General features: G+C 39.4%; 1 protein-coding gene across 13 annotated transcripts in view; it reads left to right on the top strand.

The window, feature by feature from the left end:
- The window catches only part of NCOA2 (nuclear receptor coactivator 2), a 285,109-nt gene that overhangs the window by 73,580 nt on the left and 195,613 nt on the right, over positions 1 to 15,916 (top strand). The window contains exon 1 of one of the 13 annotated variants that reach the window (XM_059874434.1): positions 954 to 14,764. The exons of the other annotated variants lie outside the window; for them this stretch is intronic. The gene's annotated coding sequence lies outside the window, so the exon portion shown is untranslated. Of the gene's footprint in view, positions 1 to 953; positions 14,765 to 15,916 lie in introns of those variants that run through there. 13 annotated transcript variants of the gene reach the window in all.

Raw genomic sequence — 15,916 nt, 5'->3', positions numbered from 1 at the left:
GTGAGAGGACAAGGGGACGACAGAGGTTGAGATGGTTGGATGGCATCACCGACTCAATGGACTTGAGTTTGAGTAAACTCCGGGAGTTGGTGATGGACATGGAGGTCTGGTGTGCTGCAGTCCATGGGGTTGCAAAGAGTCAGACACGACTGAGCAACTGAACTGAACTGAAATTTTCTAGAAACCACTTGTTTCATTTAGAGTTTTATTTAAGGGAGATTTTAAAGGAGTTTAATATGGTAAAGAACTTTTGAAGAAATCAAGTTTACAAACCATGTCTACAAAGGAGACTTGGTGGGGACAAGAAAGCTTGTATCCAAAAATGTCCCAGACTTACTAATTGTCTTATAGAATTCAGTAAAAACCCTTTTTAAAAAGCACCTTTATTTATTTTCTTTTGGCCACACCCTTCGGCATGTGGGATCTTAGTTCCCCACCAAGGATTGAACCCGTGCCCCCTACTTTGAGAGCACAGAAACTTAACCAGTCGGCCACTGGGAAAGTCCCAGTTAAAGACCTTTATAACTCAAAAATCTAGGTTTTTTTTTTTTTTTTTGGCATCAAAATATATAAATTGCATATCATCTGTAGGACTTTATCTAGACTTTCATCTGTAGGAGTTTATCTAGGCTTTTATTCAGTGGATGGCTTACATAATCTTACAGTAAGTTATTCTGATGAAAAATTACTTGAATTGATTAGTTCTTATTTTTCCAAGTTTGTGCAAGTGACACGTGTTTGCCGTTCCTGTATGAGTCTCAGGTATGCTCATTAGTCAGTCGGTCTCATCTGAAACCAACGTGCAATAGTGCTAAGTTGTACGACCTGCCATTCCAGTTTCACAGTATTTTTGTTTTCCTCAAGTAGATGAAAGGTTTATTTAAGTGTGGCCACACTGTTACTGCATTCCTGGTGATCTTGGTAGGTTAATGACAATCTCTGTCATAGAAATCAGGAAATGTGGGTTGAGCCTATGGCGTGCATGAAGTTGGTTCATTAAAATGCTGTCTCCCAAAGCACCAGGGATTGTTGGAAGCACTTGGTATGTAATGCAGCTTTAAAAACCTAACCTATCTGTCTGTCTATCTTCATTTTGTTCTTCAGACTCTTTTAATACATCAGTGTTTAATCATATTATCTACTGGATGATTGCTCTCTGTAGTAAGATTAAAAGTGACTTTGGAGATTCAGGTAAATTTCTGTCTATAGTAGGCTTGTTTTAGCTAGAGGGTTTTGGTTAGTTGTGAACAATCATATTGTCAGATTGTACTGCTGCTTTTGTTTAACTGGTTGGCTTTTAACTGAATTAACTTAGTGTTGTCATTGATGCCTTTTTTTCTATTTAAATATGGAGAATGGGTTGAAGAATATTTAAAGTAAATATCTTTGAAATACAATCATTTCAGGCAGTTTAGTACTTAAGCTTGGGACAATATTTGAATGGATCTTTGAAGGACCAGGGGAAGGTTGTTTTATGTTTATGAAGAGAGGAGACATACAGGAGTCTTGCTTTCTGCCGAATCTTCTTTTACTAGGCACACTTTACTCAATTTATCTCAAGGATAGTATTCAAAATATAAATGAACAGACAGCAAGATTGTTGTTCATATGAAGACTGTTCATGTGTGCTTGTGTGGAAGGAGATAACACAAAGCAGGGTGAATTAATATCCTTGAGCAAACTTCAGGAAAATCTGTAGTCTTGTAATAGGTGTCAAAAAGTTTGAAGTTAAGCAAGAAAAACTTAAGCACAGGCAACGATGTGGATTAGTTGCTGGTAAAGAGTTCTCAGGACGGGACTGGTTACTGATTGTCCCACACAAGAGTGCCGTCTCTAAAGAAACCCAGTGAATGAGTTAATTATTAGAACCCCAGGAAGGTAGCTGAGGCCTTCTCTCTCTCTCTTTTTAAGGTCATTTCTGACTTGTAAGTCACTGTTGAGTTTATGGGCTACCACCAATAAATTTATTTTAAAGTTGAAAACCATTGAGAACTAAATATTTTGTCACGTCTTCTAGTCCACCTTGGTGCACCTGGAAGAGCCTGATTGTTGGGAAATAGCTTTGAGCTACCAACGTGTTTACTCTACATTTGGGCTTAAAACTGTCAGTATCAGATCACTCAGGCTGTGGCCAACAATCCTGAAGATTCATCATATGTAAGCAATATAAGAAATGGAAAACTTGCTATCGGTTTTCCTCATCTGAACCTTCCATGTTACAGATGATTTTATAAGAGCCATGCCCTTCAAGTTACTTTGAGTTCTCTGTATCATTCTAGAATCACAACACTTGAACCTCCCCCACCCCACTTCTCTGTATGTGAAGAGTGGAGGGGTCGGTTTTCCAATACTTTATTTGTATTAATTTTTAAAAAAGATTTATTTATTTATTTAGCTGCACAGGGTTTTCACTGCTGCTTGGGCTCTCTCTCATTGTGGCAAGCGGGGGCTGCTCTCTAGTTGCGCTACACAGGCTTCTCCATTGTGGGGCATTCTCTTAAAGCACAGGCTCTAGGGTGCATGGGCTCGGTAGTTGCAGCCCGTGGCTCTAGAGCGCAGGCTCAGTAGTTGTGGCACATGGGCTTGGTTGCTCCACAGCACGTGGGGTCTTCCCTGACCAGGGATTGAACCTGTGTCCTCTGCTTTGGTAGGCTGATTCTTAACCACTGGACCAGTAGAGAAGCCCCTGTTTGTGTTCATTTTATTGCCCTCACTAGTTTGGACAAATAGTACTGAAATGCCTTTATCTTTTCACATGTATGTGGGGAAACTTAGATAATAAAGATAAGAGCATGTGTACTTCATCTACATATTTACAGAGACTGATGTGTATCTGGTTAGTAACTTAATTACGAAGAGAAAGAACATGAGTACTTTACGTACATAATATACACAGACGCACAGTTTGTGTTCTAAGTACTGGGCAACTCAGAAATAGTACTGCGGTGAACTGTATCATAGGTGCCAGGAAGAGTAAGAAAAGTATTATTCAGAACAGTTGAAGGTTCTGAGGAGATCTGTGAAACCTTTACCAGTGTTCTTGGCTTGTCTTGCTAGTTATGGAGGGGTAAGTACTAGTCCAGCCTGGTTTTCTGGTGGCTCCATCTGAGCTTTCTGCCACCAGGAGGGTAGGTGTGTCCAGGGACAGCAGCCTTTACTGCTTAGAATGTTGGTGGTAATGGCCTCCATTTATGAGGTGATGAGGTAGAGGTGACTAATCTTTGGCCAGAAAGACCAGACCAAGTTCATGGGCCACCCATGTCAAAAATCCTGGGAGAAAGCCAAGTCTCATTTTAGCCTCTATGAAGAATAGATTATGTTCTTAAATAAAAAATACAACGAAAATTGCAGTGAGGTGCCACTGTCTGTGTATCAAATTAGTAAAAGGAATGAATGAATGAGTGAGAGCCTGCCCTTTGTTAATTAGGTTGTGATTAAAGAGTGTTTTCATGAACTACTGGTTTGTGGTATAAATTTGAATTTTCTGATAATCACTTTGGTTTGTGGTATAAATTTGAATTTTCTGATTATTACTTTGGCTTCATATATCAGAAGCCTTACAGTTGATCCTATCTTTAGACATAGGAATGCCATTCTTGATACTCTGTTTCAAGGAAGTACTTGTGCATCCAGATGAAGATGTATGTGCACAGACTTCCATCATACAGTTTCTAAGCAGTGAAACAATGGAAGCAGTGCTGCTGAACAGGGGAGAAAAGTAAATGATATTATATTCTTATGATAGCACCAATTATGGTAAGGGAAAACAGCAGAGCAGTGAGTTGTTGTAGAACATTATATCTAATCATTTTTAAAGATATGGATAGAAAAACACCAGAAAGAAAGAAACGAAATGAGAATATTAGCTAAACTATTAACAAAGGGTACCTCAAGGGTGTGGGATAGTTGTGAATGTTATTTCCCTCTCTTTTCTACTTTTCTGTTTTCCAAAATGAACATTGGTTTATCATATGATCTTAAAAAGGAAAATCTAAGAAGAACAGTGTGAATAATAGCTTCATTAAAGGGAGAATGATATCATCTGAAAGAGCTGCTCCAGTTATGAGGCCAAGTTTGTAAACAAAAGACCTGTTCTAGCATCTCTACGGAGCAGGTTCCTCGGATAGCAGGCTCTTCTTGGAATGAGTGAGAAAGGGTATTGATTTTGTCTTAGAGATTGTTTATCTACTGAGTGCATCCTGTGAGGGTAAGGATAATATTAACACGACTTCTTGTACCCTCCAGTACCTGGTCTTTGACCAGTTCAGAGAAAACAAGGAAATGGAAATTTTGCACTAGATTTTGAAAACAAATCTGCACATTAAAACTCAGCATATCCTTTTAGAGTTAGGTAGAATATATCTTATCAATATAAGGTGATACGCTTATCAATATAAGATGGAGAAGATAGAGAATTTTAAGGTGGAATCATCAGGAGCTTACTTGTCTAAGAATGTGGATCTCAGGCACATGTATGTCAGTTTTGGAAACTGGAATGCTTTATTAAGACAGATTTGGAGAGGGAGAAAAAAAAAGTTGTAGAGTTAATTTGGGTGGTATATAGGGCCAGTTGGGCTTCTTCCCTGGTAAGTCAGCTGTAAAGAATCCTCTTGCCAATGCGGGAGACGTGGGATCGATCCCTAATCTGGATGGATCCCCTGGAGAAGGAAATGGCAACCCACTCCAGTGGTCTTGCCTGGGAAGTCCCATGGGCAGAGGATCCTGGCAGCCTACAGTCCAGGTCGTTGCCAAAGAGTCAGACACAGCTTAGGAGCTAAACAACATAGGGCCACCTTGGGGGTAGTGAGGCTCTAACCCTGGGGAGTGGGGCCTTGAATTGCCCGTGGAAGCATGTTCATCCCACTGAAGACCAAAATTGCTCTGGGAATACTGTTAACTTGCTGTGTAATATTTGAAAAGTTGTGTGTACATATTCTGTCTGGGTAGCTCAGACAGAAAACAATCTGCCTGCTATGCAGGAGACCTGGGTTCAATCCCTGGGTCAGGAAGATCACCTGGAGGAGGGCATGGCAACCCACTTCAGTATTCTTGTCTGGAGAATCCCAGGGTAAGAGGAGCCTGGTGGGCTATAGTCCATGGGGTCACAAAGCATTGGACACTACGGAGCAACTAACACTTTACACATTATTCTTTAAAATTCGGTCTTTGGGAGGATTAGTTTTATTTATTTGATCTTTTCTTAGAAAATTTGAAAGTCACACCAAATGACAGAAAATCTAAAGATAGTTTGGTAGGCACAGTTGAGTTAGACATTGTAACCATATAATCAGCAGTTTGATTTATCCAGTGGTTTATAGAAACTTGGTCCTGGTAATAAATTGAATATCCCTCAGCAATGATTTTTCTCCCCTTAGATTGAGTGATTAGCAAAGGAATCAATATAGCAAATACTTTTAAAATTTTATTAAATTTCCAGTTAAGGCTATTAGCAGCCCTGAGAGTAACTTTCTCAGTTTGCTGATTTTTGTTCTTTTCCTTCTCCAGATGACTTTGCTTTCCACTGTGGTAATCACTGATGTGGTATCCTACTTTGATGCGCTTTCGTACTGTTGGCTACATTCAGTGTCCAAATTATAATTTATATTTATAGCTGCCTTTCATCTATTAGTCATCCATTATTTTCTCTCTTGTTTTTAAAGCTGATAAAAGCTGACTGACTCAAACTTTTCTAATTAACATCAGTTGTCCACCAGTCATTCTCCATAACCATCTTTAGCCTACTCTTATACCAAGAATTAATATACTCTCTTGCATTTTTCTTTAATTACTCTTTGGTTTATTTCTTTTAGATTGTAAACTCTTTGAGGGCAGGAATTACGTTGATCATTGGTGTGTGTGCCAAGTTTCCAGTACACGATCTTACGCACCATACTCACTGACTAGCTGCTGAGAAATTTCGGCACAGCCTCCCAAAGTGTTTAGCATGGTCTGAGTAGTTTATGAATTAGTTAAATCTGACTCAGTAGTTGGCAGTCCTAGTGTTTCAAGTAGAGATGGAACACCTGCTCCTCTCTCACTAACATCAAGGAAGTACCCAATAGAAGAGTCTTACCACGCAGCCTAATGACAGAGATGCCATATGGACTTTGTGGCACCTAGAAGTTCAAGTCTAAAAACATCTTTAAAACAAATTCTTGGAAGTATTTCTGATGGTCATGAACATTTCACTTTTGTGGCTGTTACTAGAAATTAGTTGATAGATTTCTGCAACTTCAATAATAATTATAGTAATTATTGTATTCAGTTCAGTTCAGTTCAGTCGCTCAGTCATGCCCAACTCTCTGTGACCCCATGAATCGCAGCACACCAGGCCTCCCTGTCCATCACCAATTCCCGGAGTTCACTCAAACTCATGTCCATCGAGTTGGTGATGCCATCCAGCCATCTCATCCTCTGTCATCCCCTTCTCCTCCTGCCCCCAGTCCCTCCCAGCATGGGGTCTTTTCCAATGAGTCAACTCTTTGCATGAGGTGGCCAAGATACTGGAGTTTCAGCTTTAGCATCATTCCTTCCAAAGAACACCCAGGACTGAGCTCCTTTAGAATGGACTGGTTGGATCTCCTTGCAGTCCAAGGGACTCTCAAGAGTCTTCAACACCACAGTTCAAAAGCATCAATTCTTTGGGGCTCAGCTTTCTTCACAGTCCAACTCTCACATCCATACATGACCACTGGAAAAACCATAGCCTTGACTAGATGGACCTTTGTTGGCAAAGTAATGTCTCTGCTTTTGAATATGCTATCTAGATTGGTCATAACTTTCCTTCCAAGGAGTAAGCATCTTTTAATTTCATGGCTGCAGTCACCATCTACAGTGATTTTGGAGCCCCCCAAAATAAAGTCTGACACTGTTTCCACTGTTTCCCCATCTATTTCCCATGAAGTGATGGGACCAGATGCCATGATCTTAGTTGTATTAGGTGCCTGCTATTCCCAAACCCTTCCATATGTGCTTTACAGATGTTGTCTTATTTACACTCTTAAAAACTCAACATGATGTATATCAGGGGTCCCCAACCTCTGGGGTCTAAGGTCTGATGATCTGCAGTGGAGTTGATGTAATAATAATAGAAATAAAGTGCCCAGTAAATGTCATGTACTTGAATCATCCCCAGATCATACCCCATCAAACACCACCCCCCTACCCCATCCCCTGTCCATGGAAAAGTCGTCTGTGAAACTGGTCCGTGGTGCCAAAAAGATTGGGGACTGCTGGTCTATATTATTCCTATTTTGCAGATGAAGAAACTAAGAGAGAGGTTAACATATTCAGAATCATACATATGGTAAAAGTCAGTATTTGAATTACAACGCTTTGGTTTCCAAGCCTTACATGCATTTACAATGTTTTAATATCTCTCAGTGAAGAAGGTACTAGAGGAAAAACTACTTAAATTCAAATACTGGCTGTAACTATAAACATTTTGAATAATACTAGTAAATACTCATATTGCTCTTACAATATTGCTTATTATCATATAATAATTGATGTCATGGGCTTTCCAGGTGGTACTAGTGGTAAAGAACTCTCTTGCCAATGCAGGAGATATAAGAGACACTGGTTTGATCCCTGGTTCTGGAAGAAGCAGCTTAGCACAGTTGATATCATGCTTATTGAAATCCAGTGTTTTTGTACTTGGAATGAATCCTGCTTTCTAAGTGAAAAGGAAGCTTGTAACATTTGTCTATGCCATTTATTTTATATTCGCTATTGTTTATCTTAATATCAGTAAATCTTTATAATTGGAATCAACTCATAGTAATAATCTTGACTGAGACCTAGAAGCATAATGGTTTTGTTGAAAGCAGCAGATCTCAGTAAGAACTGAACTGGTATCAGTGTACCTAGATTTAATGAGCAATGTGATGATTTTCTTAGGATTATATTTTGTTGTTGCTGTTCATTTGCTAAGTCATGTCCGACTCTCTGTGACCCCATTTTCTGCAGCACACCACCCTTCCCCATCCTTCACTGTATCCTGGAGTTTGCTCAGACCCATATCAATTGAATCAACCACCTCGTCCTCTGCTGCTCACTTTTCCTTCAGTCTTTCCCAGCATCGGAGTCTTTTCTAATGAGTCAGCTCTTCACATCAGATGGCCAAAGTATTGGAGCTTCAGGATCAGTCCTTTCAGTGACGATTCAGGGTTGATTTCCTTTATGCTGGACTGGTTGGATCTCCTTGCAGTCCAAGGGACTTTCCAGCACCACAGTTTGGAAGCATCAGTTCTTCAGTGCTCAGCCTTCTTTGGGTTTCCCAGGTGGTGTGTGGTAAAGAACCTGCCTGCCAATGCAGGAGATATAAGAGACGCAGGTTCAATACCTGGGTCAGGAAGGTCTCCTGGAGGAAGGCACGACAACCCACTCTGGTATTCTTGCCTGGAGAATCCCATGGACGGAGGATCTTGGCAGGCTGCAGTCCATAGCGTTGTACAGAGTCGAATGATTTAGCACGCAGCCTTCTTTATGGTCCAGCTCTCACATCCATACATGACTACTGGAAAAACCATAGCTTTGACTGTATGGATACTTGTCGGCAAAGTGATGTCTTTGCTTTTTAATACACTGTCTAGGTCTGTCGTAGCTTTCCTTCCAAGGAGCAAGCGTCTTTTTATTTTTTTGTTGTTGTTGAAGATCTTATTTTAGTGTGTATTTGACAGAATTTCGTGGCTGTAGTCTGCCCACCAGAGAAGGCAATGGCACCCCCTCCAGTACTTTTGCCTGGAAAATCCCATGGACAAAGGAGCCTGGTAGGCTGCAGTCCATGGGGTCGCTAAGAGTCGGACACGACTGAGCGACTTCACTTTCATGCACTGGAGAAGGAAATGGCAACCCACTCCAGTGTTCTTGCCTTGAGAATCCCAGGGACGGGGGAACCTGGTGGACTGCTGTCTGTGGGGTCGCACAGAGTCGGACACGACTGAAGTGACTTAGCAGCAGCAGCAGCAGTCTGCCCACAGTGATTTTGGAGCCCAAGAAAATAAAATCTGTCACTGCTTCCAATTTTTCCCCTTCTATTTGCTTTGAAATGATGGGACCGGATCTTAGTTTTTTGAATGTTGAGTCCATTCTTTCTGGAGCTATTTATTGCCCTCTGTTCTTCCCTGGTAGTAAATTGGACACCTTCCGACCTGGGAGGCTCATCTTCCGGTGTCATATCTTTTTGCCTTTTCATACTGTTCGTGGGGTTCTCACAGCAAGAATACTGGAGTGGTTTGCCATTCCCTTATCCAGTGAGAATTATATTTAGGTGATGTGATAAAATAGTTTATTGGCAGTTTGTGAATAGATTTAGTCACTTGCTCATTTTATGCACTTTTCAAACCTTTTTTTTTTAAACTTAGAGGAAAACGTTGTCTAAGAATCAAATTTATAAAATACATTCTAGCTTTAAAAATCAAGTTCCTGATACAACAATAGAAAATGTCAAGCCTCATAGGAAAGAATGCTGTTTTTACTTCCTGTTTGGTGAAGAATGTCTTAGTAAGACGACTTCCTCTGGGAGGAAGAAAATGGATGTAGCACGCAGCCAGCTCTTCAGGTATCTCCTTAAATCCCTTTTGGATGAGTAATTTCTTGAGTGTTTTAAAAACAGAACCAGAGTGCTGCTTGAGAGTGTTCTCTGGCAGTTGAGTTGAAGCGTTCGAGATTTGTGCAGGAGAGTCTTGCTTCTGGGAGTTGGTCACGGTAGTTTCATAGGGCACTCTCCCTGGGCTTGGTGAAAACGTGGTCCCTTTAAAACAGCTCGTTAAACAACCCCATGGGCCCTTGTAAACCAAGTTCAGGCTCCACATCGAATCAGTCTTTCTTTTCAGCCTCATGGTGCTTTGACTTCCAGAGGAAGCTGGACTCTTAATATTCACACAGCCATAGTTTACCCCTGGATGCTTTCTGAAGCATTTTCCTTGTGGTGTGCATCACGTGGGTGACTCTCTCTAGAAAGTGTTTTCAATACTTTGGACAGATCATTATGAACTAAAGGGGTCCTCATTCAAAGCAGTGTTTCTTCAGGACTTTTCTGTGAAAGTTATAATCATCTATTGAACCAAGTTTCTGGCTGTCATCGAATTACACCTCAGCAGGGCGGTGTTTTCATCAGAATCAGTTTAGGACGCAGTTCAGCCCTGAGACCCACTGAGTTTTCTTACTATCTTAGTTCCGGTCTGGAAAGCTTTCATGACCGCCAGCTGTGTGGCCTGTTTTGAGAGCACAAGGCTTGTGGCAGGAATGTGGCTTTACCCTATTAGTGTTGCAAAATCAAACTTCTGGGCTAGAGAACCTTTGCCTTTCTCCTGCTCCTATGGTCTGGTTTTAGATTATTTTTCTTGTGGTTTTGGTTTGTGAGTGTGAACTCATGGCTTTCATTTCCTTTATTCCTTTACATAGACAATGAGGAAGGGAATAATTATGACATATTTTTGTGTTTGTTGACACTGTCGAGCTGGATAGGCAACTTCCCCTTTGTCTTCTAGAAAATAAACTCAAGGTAGTGAAAATATGTGAAATCATTAGGTTTAACTTACTTTTTCGACTTTTCTCTCACTGTTCTGGTTTCAGTATGGTTTCATTCAGAAGGTGTGGACATTAAAGAATTTACCCAGAAATGGCACCATCCTCACACACCCACTTGTAGGTTTTAGTGTATTTTCTTTTCGGTCTCTAAGAGGTTATTCTATTAATATTTGTTTTGTTTTTTTAAGTGCTTTTTACTGGGGATGAAATTCACAGAGTGGAATTTTACCTCATTTTCTCAACCCTTTCTTTTCCTTCAAGGTGTTGAATGCCCAGAAAAATAGCCAAAATATAAGAGGGAAAATGTCCCAGATGGAAGGACTTTTGTGTTATCAACAAGCTGGATCATCCATCCTTTAACCAGTAGTGAATGTCTTACCCGTTTTCTTTTTTTTAAAGAACAGTTCTATTTGTTTTCTGTTGTTGGCAGTGCTTGGTGTTTGTTGCTGTTCCAGCATTCTCTAGTCACAGCAAACAGGGCTACGCTCTAGTTTACCCATTTTCTAAAAGATACATAATCAAGAAGTGATCTGTGAGACACAGTGCGTTGTCTTCATTAACTCTCCACAACTTCTTTACCCACGACTGTTGTATTGAACTTGTTGGAGACTGGGGGCTTTGAAATGAATGGAAAGTGGCTCCAGTGTCTAGGAGTGAGGAGCATCAGTCCTCAGGGTTTCACAAGGTTTATCAGTTCTGTGCTACTTTCAGATAAAAGGACTTGAAGGAAATGTCCTCTGGAGAACATTGATTACAGACCAAAGCTGCACGTCTGTCATCTACCCTGGGAGATGGCTACATCCTCAGAGTTAGAAGGTAGCCAGGGAGACAATGGTCTTCTTCCCACCTATAGCAATACAGTCTCACAAAAGAAGCCAAACAAATGATGAAGAACAGCTTCACAGTGCTTAAATGCCGATCATTTCCACTAGACTTACTTTTTAAAAATTATATTTTACATTTAGGAAATAAATGCCACTGGCTTCATATTCGAAGAGCATTTCAAGACCCTCACTTGCCAGTGTTTTTACTTGAGATAAACGTGTGTCTAGGTTTTGGTTCCAGTCTATCAATCTGCAGAGCACAGGTTTCTTCAGTTATTTCTCTCACTGTGGCTTTTGATGCCATGGAGTTTGGGAAAAAAAAGTTTCATCGTGACCTTCATAAAAATGTTGTTTGTTATTATTTCTCAAGTGATTTTAGATGTGTAGTACTCTTTAGTCGAGCACTTGAAGTCTCTACTCATTTGCACAAAGGAGTACTTTTTATTTACTGTATGGCTGGAAATAGGGTGACTACAGGTGTGTGAACATACTGTACTGTGATACCTTCTCGTGAGTCTTTTTGTGACATTCTGTGCTTTATTTTAAAAAATGACTTGTTCATGTATTTATGGACAAGGAAGTAGCTTTTGAAATTTACTCTGTCTGAAAACTGTTTACGACCTGGTTAACAGAATGACTTCCTAAATTCTAAAATAGATATAAGGTGGTGGGGGTGGGGAAACGTGTGTAAACATTTAAGGATTAGAAAGAACTGAAATATCTAAAATCTTCTAGACAACACCGCAGACTGATTCTGTTTCTAAAAAAAAATTTTTTTAATCTACCTTTAAAGACAAATACATAACTTATCCTGCTATTTTGTTAATTTTTAAGCTAAAATCTGATTTTGTGTTACCTGAGCATTAAGTTTTGTATACATGAGAGGAAGGGTGAGGTTCGAGACTAGTACCCCAATCTCTTATTTTCTCAAAATAGCTCTTTTCAGTGTTCCATGCTACCACTATTACCAGTGACAAGTCTTACCTCTTTGCTTGGAGTGGTAAGTTATACCACTTTTAAAATACCATTACTAAAAACAGCTCAAGTTTCTAAGCGGCCTTACATTTTCAAAAGCATTTGAAAGTATTTTTGGACATGCTAAACGTTATTAGTTGAAAGTACAAAGGAAGTGTGTTTGGTTAATTTGTATTAGGGAACTCAGAGTTGTCTGGAGGAAGGGTTAGAATTGTCTAATTCCTTTGGGACTTAAATTCATCAAGTTTTACAAAATCATGAGCACAAGATAAATTCGGATTATCTAATTAGCCTTTGTCTCAGAGTTTACTATTGGGATGGGCAAAAACTTTGTTCAGATTTTTCTATTTGATGTTATAAAAAAAAAACCCAAAGAAACTTTTTGATCAACCCCATGTTTTATAAATAGGGCAAAAAAATCACACTTACGGTTACTTCCATGCTGCTGTTAACTGGGGCTTATCAGTGATAAGGTAATTTGTTTTATCTTTACCTGTAAATGTTTCCTTCCCGTTTTGGACACAGATCCCTATAGTAGTTTAAGACTGATTCAAATATGATTTCTCTGATGAACATTTTCTCCCAGTTACGTGTGTTTGTTAATACACTCTCAATCTGATTTGGGATCCTCCCTCAGATTCTTTAAGCATCAGTTCTGGGTATTTGATTTAGTGTGACAAGTGGAAGAAACCTGTTACTATGAGGTCATTTGTGTCACCGAGAGTATATTTTAAGATTATGAGAAGATTTGCCATAGTTCTCTATCCTGAGTTGCTGTTGATTCTAAATACAATATTAGGTGAGCAACTTTTTAGGAAAAAATAAAAAGAAACACTGTCATATTAAAAGTACAAGTTGTAAGATACTTCATTTTTTTTCCAGAAAATATGAAAATATATATCCTCGCGAAGTAAGGATAAACTGTGTGTTTTATTTAGCAGATGAATATATTTTTAAAAGATAATAGAAGTATTTTCCAAGAGGGGTTCATTGGAACCAAAGTGCATTAGAATGTCAATTAATTTTTTTTAATTCCAAAATGTGTATTGATCAACAACTGTGGAAAATGCCGCATTAAACTAAAAAGCTTATGTGTGTTGTTCAATTTACAAACACTGTATTCCAACACTGGTTTTACCATACGCACCCCCCCCCCTTTTTTTTTAATATTTATTTATTTATCTGGCTGTGCTGGGTCTTAGTTGTGGCATGCGTGCATGTAGGATCTTAGTTCCCCAACCAGGGATCGAACCCATCTCCCCTGCACTGCAAGGCAGATTCTTAGCTACTGGAAGACCCTGGGCCCCTTTTTGCCAAGGAATTTGCATCAGTTAGGCTTCCCTTGTGGCTCAGTGGTACAGAATATGCGCACCAAGCAGGAGATCTGCATATGATCCCTGGGTCAGGAAGATCCCCTGGAGAAGGAAATGGCAGCCCACCCCAAGTATTCTTGCCTGGAGCATCCCATGGACAGAAGAGCCTGGCAGGCTGCAGTCCATGGGGTTGCAAAGAGTCGGACACAACTTTGCCAACAGATTTTCACTTTTCTTCATACGTCAGTTTAGGAAACTTTAATATATGGTAATACTTTTATTATGTGTTTAAGCTACTGGGATTTTCTTATTCCAGGAATCTTGAAAATTAATTCTGAAACATAAAGGCCTAAAATTGTTATCTTAAGGGAATTTAAGACACATGACATTGTGATTTAAATAAGCAGTCTAGCCATTTAGAAGTAACACCATAATTTCTTCCTTTTTATACTGGCATATAATTTAGTTGGTAGTTCTTACGGATTTTAAAGGGGCTTTTCTGGAAATTTGAGCACTGAGTCAGGAATCAGTAGATCTGATTTCTAGTCTTCTTTGGCTGAGATTTTTCCTCCATTCTGACAGTTGTTTAATGCACGTCATACTTACTGACTCAGTCTACCTCCCAGAATTGTTGTAAAGATAAAATAACAGAAAAGGAGTCAATCTGTAGATTATCTGTCAGATTCAGAAAATAATTGTGCCTTAATGAAGCAAGTGGAAGTTGGGAGTGTCTTAAAACCCTGTTTAGATGAATGACTCTTTATTTGACATTGGTAGACTTTGTTAAAAGTCTATTTTGGAGATAATCATGCCAGTCTCTTCTCATCACTGAGGAAATTGAGGCGTTGGGCTGGTTAGTGATTGGCCTTGACCTTCATTAGGGCCCCCTGGAAGCCGGCCAGGTCTCCTGCCTCACCCAGACTGTGCTGACCTTCAGGCCTGTCTAGAAGAGGGAAGAAACTGAAAGTTGCTCCATTGTGTCCGACTCTTTGTGACCCCCATGGACTGTAGAACATGGAATTCGCCAGGCCAGAATACCGAAGTGGGTAGCCTTTCCCTTCTCCAGGGGATCTTCCCAACCCAGGGATTGAACCCAGGCCCATTTCTCCCACATTGCAGGTAGATTCTTTACCAGCTAAGCCACAAGGGAAGCCCAGAAGAAGGGAGAGTGACCTGTTAAATACGTGATTCCTGCTGTTTTCTCTTAGATACTGTTACTTTTATAATGGAATATTAGTCGTATCATTTTGAAGGTCCTAATTATATTCTTGTTCAGTACTCTGTTTTGACTTTTATAGTATGTTTTGTATAAAATATTAATGATTACCCTTTAGCCATGAGAATTTTTATTCTTCTGTGTCATGTTTTAAAAAAGGAATTCTGACAAATTACCATGTAATGTGCTAAAATCAGAATTATGAGAGAAAAGATAAATGCAAGACCGTTTATAATTCAGATTACTGTTTTACTGTTACTTCACTTTACTATTTTGACATGTAGAATTTGTTAATATACCCACTACCATACCTTAGGAAGAAAAAAATGGAAAGATATGTGTTTCTCTGTGACCACTGTATGAAAACGTTATCTTTTTTTCTTTGCCTCAAGTACTTACTAAGACAGAAAATAGCACTGCTTATTTTTATTGGCCCCACTTAAAAAATACGTGAGAAATAAATGTGTTATCAGTCAGACACATTTGCCAAGTACTTTGTACGGAGGCATTGTGCTTGGTGCTGATGAGTTTTAAGACGTACTACACGTGGTCTTTTGTCCAAGAGGCCATGTGCACACTTACTTACCATTTTCTTCTTTTACAGTGTGAGATCAAACATTTTCCTGAATTTAAAAATACCTGGGAGAAGAATTTTGTCTATTTGCGTTCATTTCGGCTCCCTGTGAAATTTGAATAGAGAAATACTACAAATAGAAAAAGTGTGAATAATTTTAGAATCCTGAGAATAATATTATGAAAGGTTAAACTGTCTATGCTTTAATAAAAGAAGCAGTTAAAATTATTTTAGTCACTGGAATAATAAGTGTGTTTGTTTAAACAGTAGCCACACACCTAGACAGAAATAAATCTTGTTAAAACAGCAGCTCACTTCTGACCTTACTTGCTTTTGCTCATTCTGGGTCCCCAAACCTTGACTGTAGTAAAGTAGCCAAGGTCTACTTGGCCTATTTGTAATTTAATCTTTAAAAGGCTCTTTAACCTGATACTTTATGAAGAAAAATTAAAAAGGATTAGTTATGTATGCCTTGTATTTC

This window comes from Bos taurus, chromosome 14, assembly GCF_002263795.3.
Source record: "Bos taurus isolate L1 Dominette 01449 registration number 42190680 breed Hereford chromosome 14, ARS-UCD2.0, whole genome shotgun sequence".
NCBI lineage: Eukaryota > Metazoa > Chordata > Mammalia > Artiodactyla > Bovidae > Bos > Bos taurus.
Note: the sequence above shows the minus strand (reverse complement) of the source record. Positions and strands in the feature narration are given on the sequence as shown.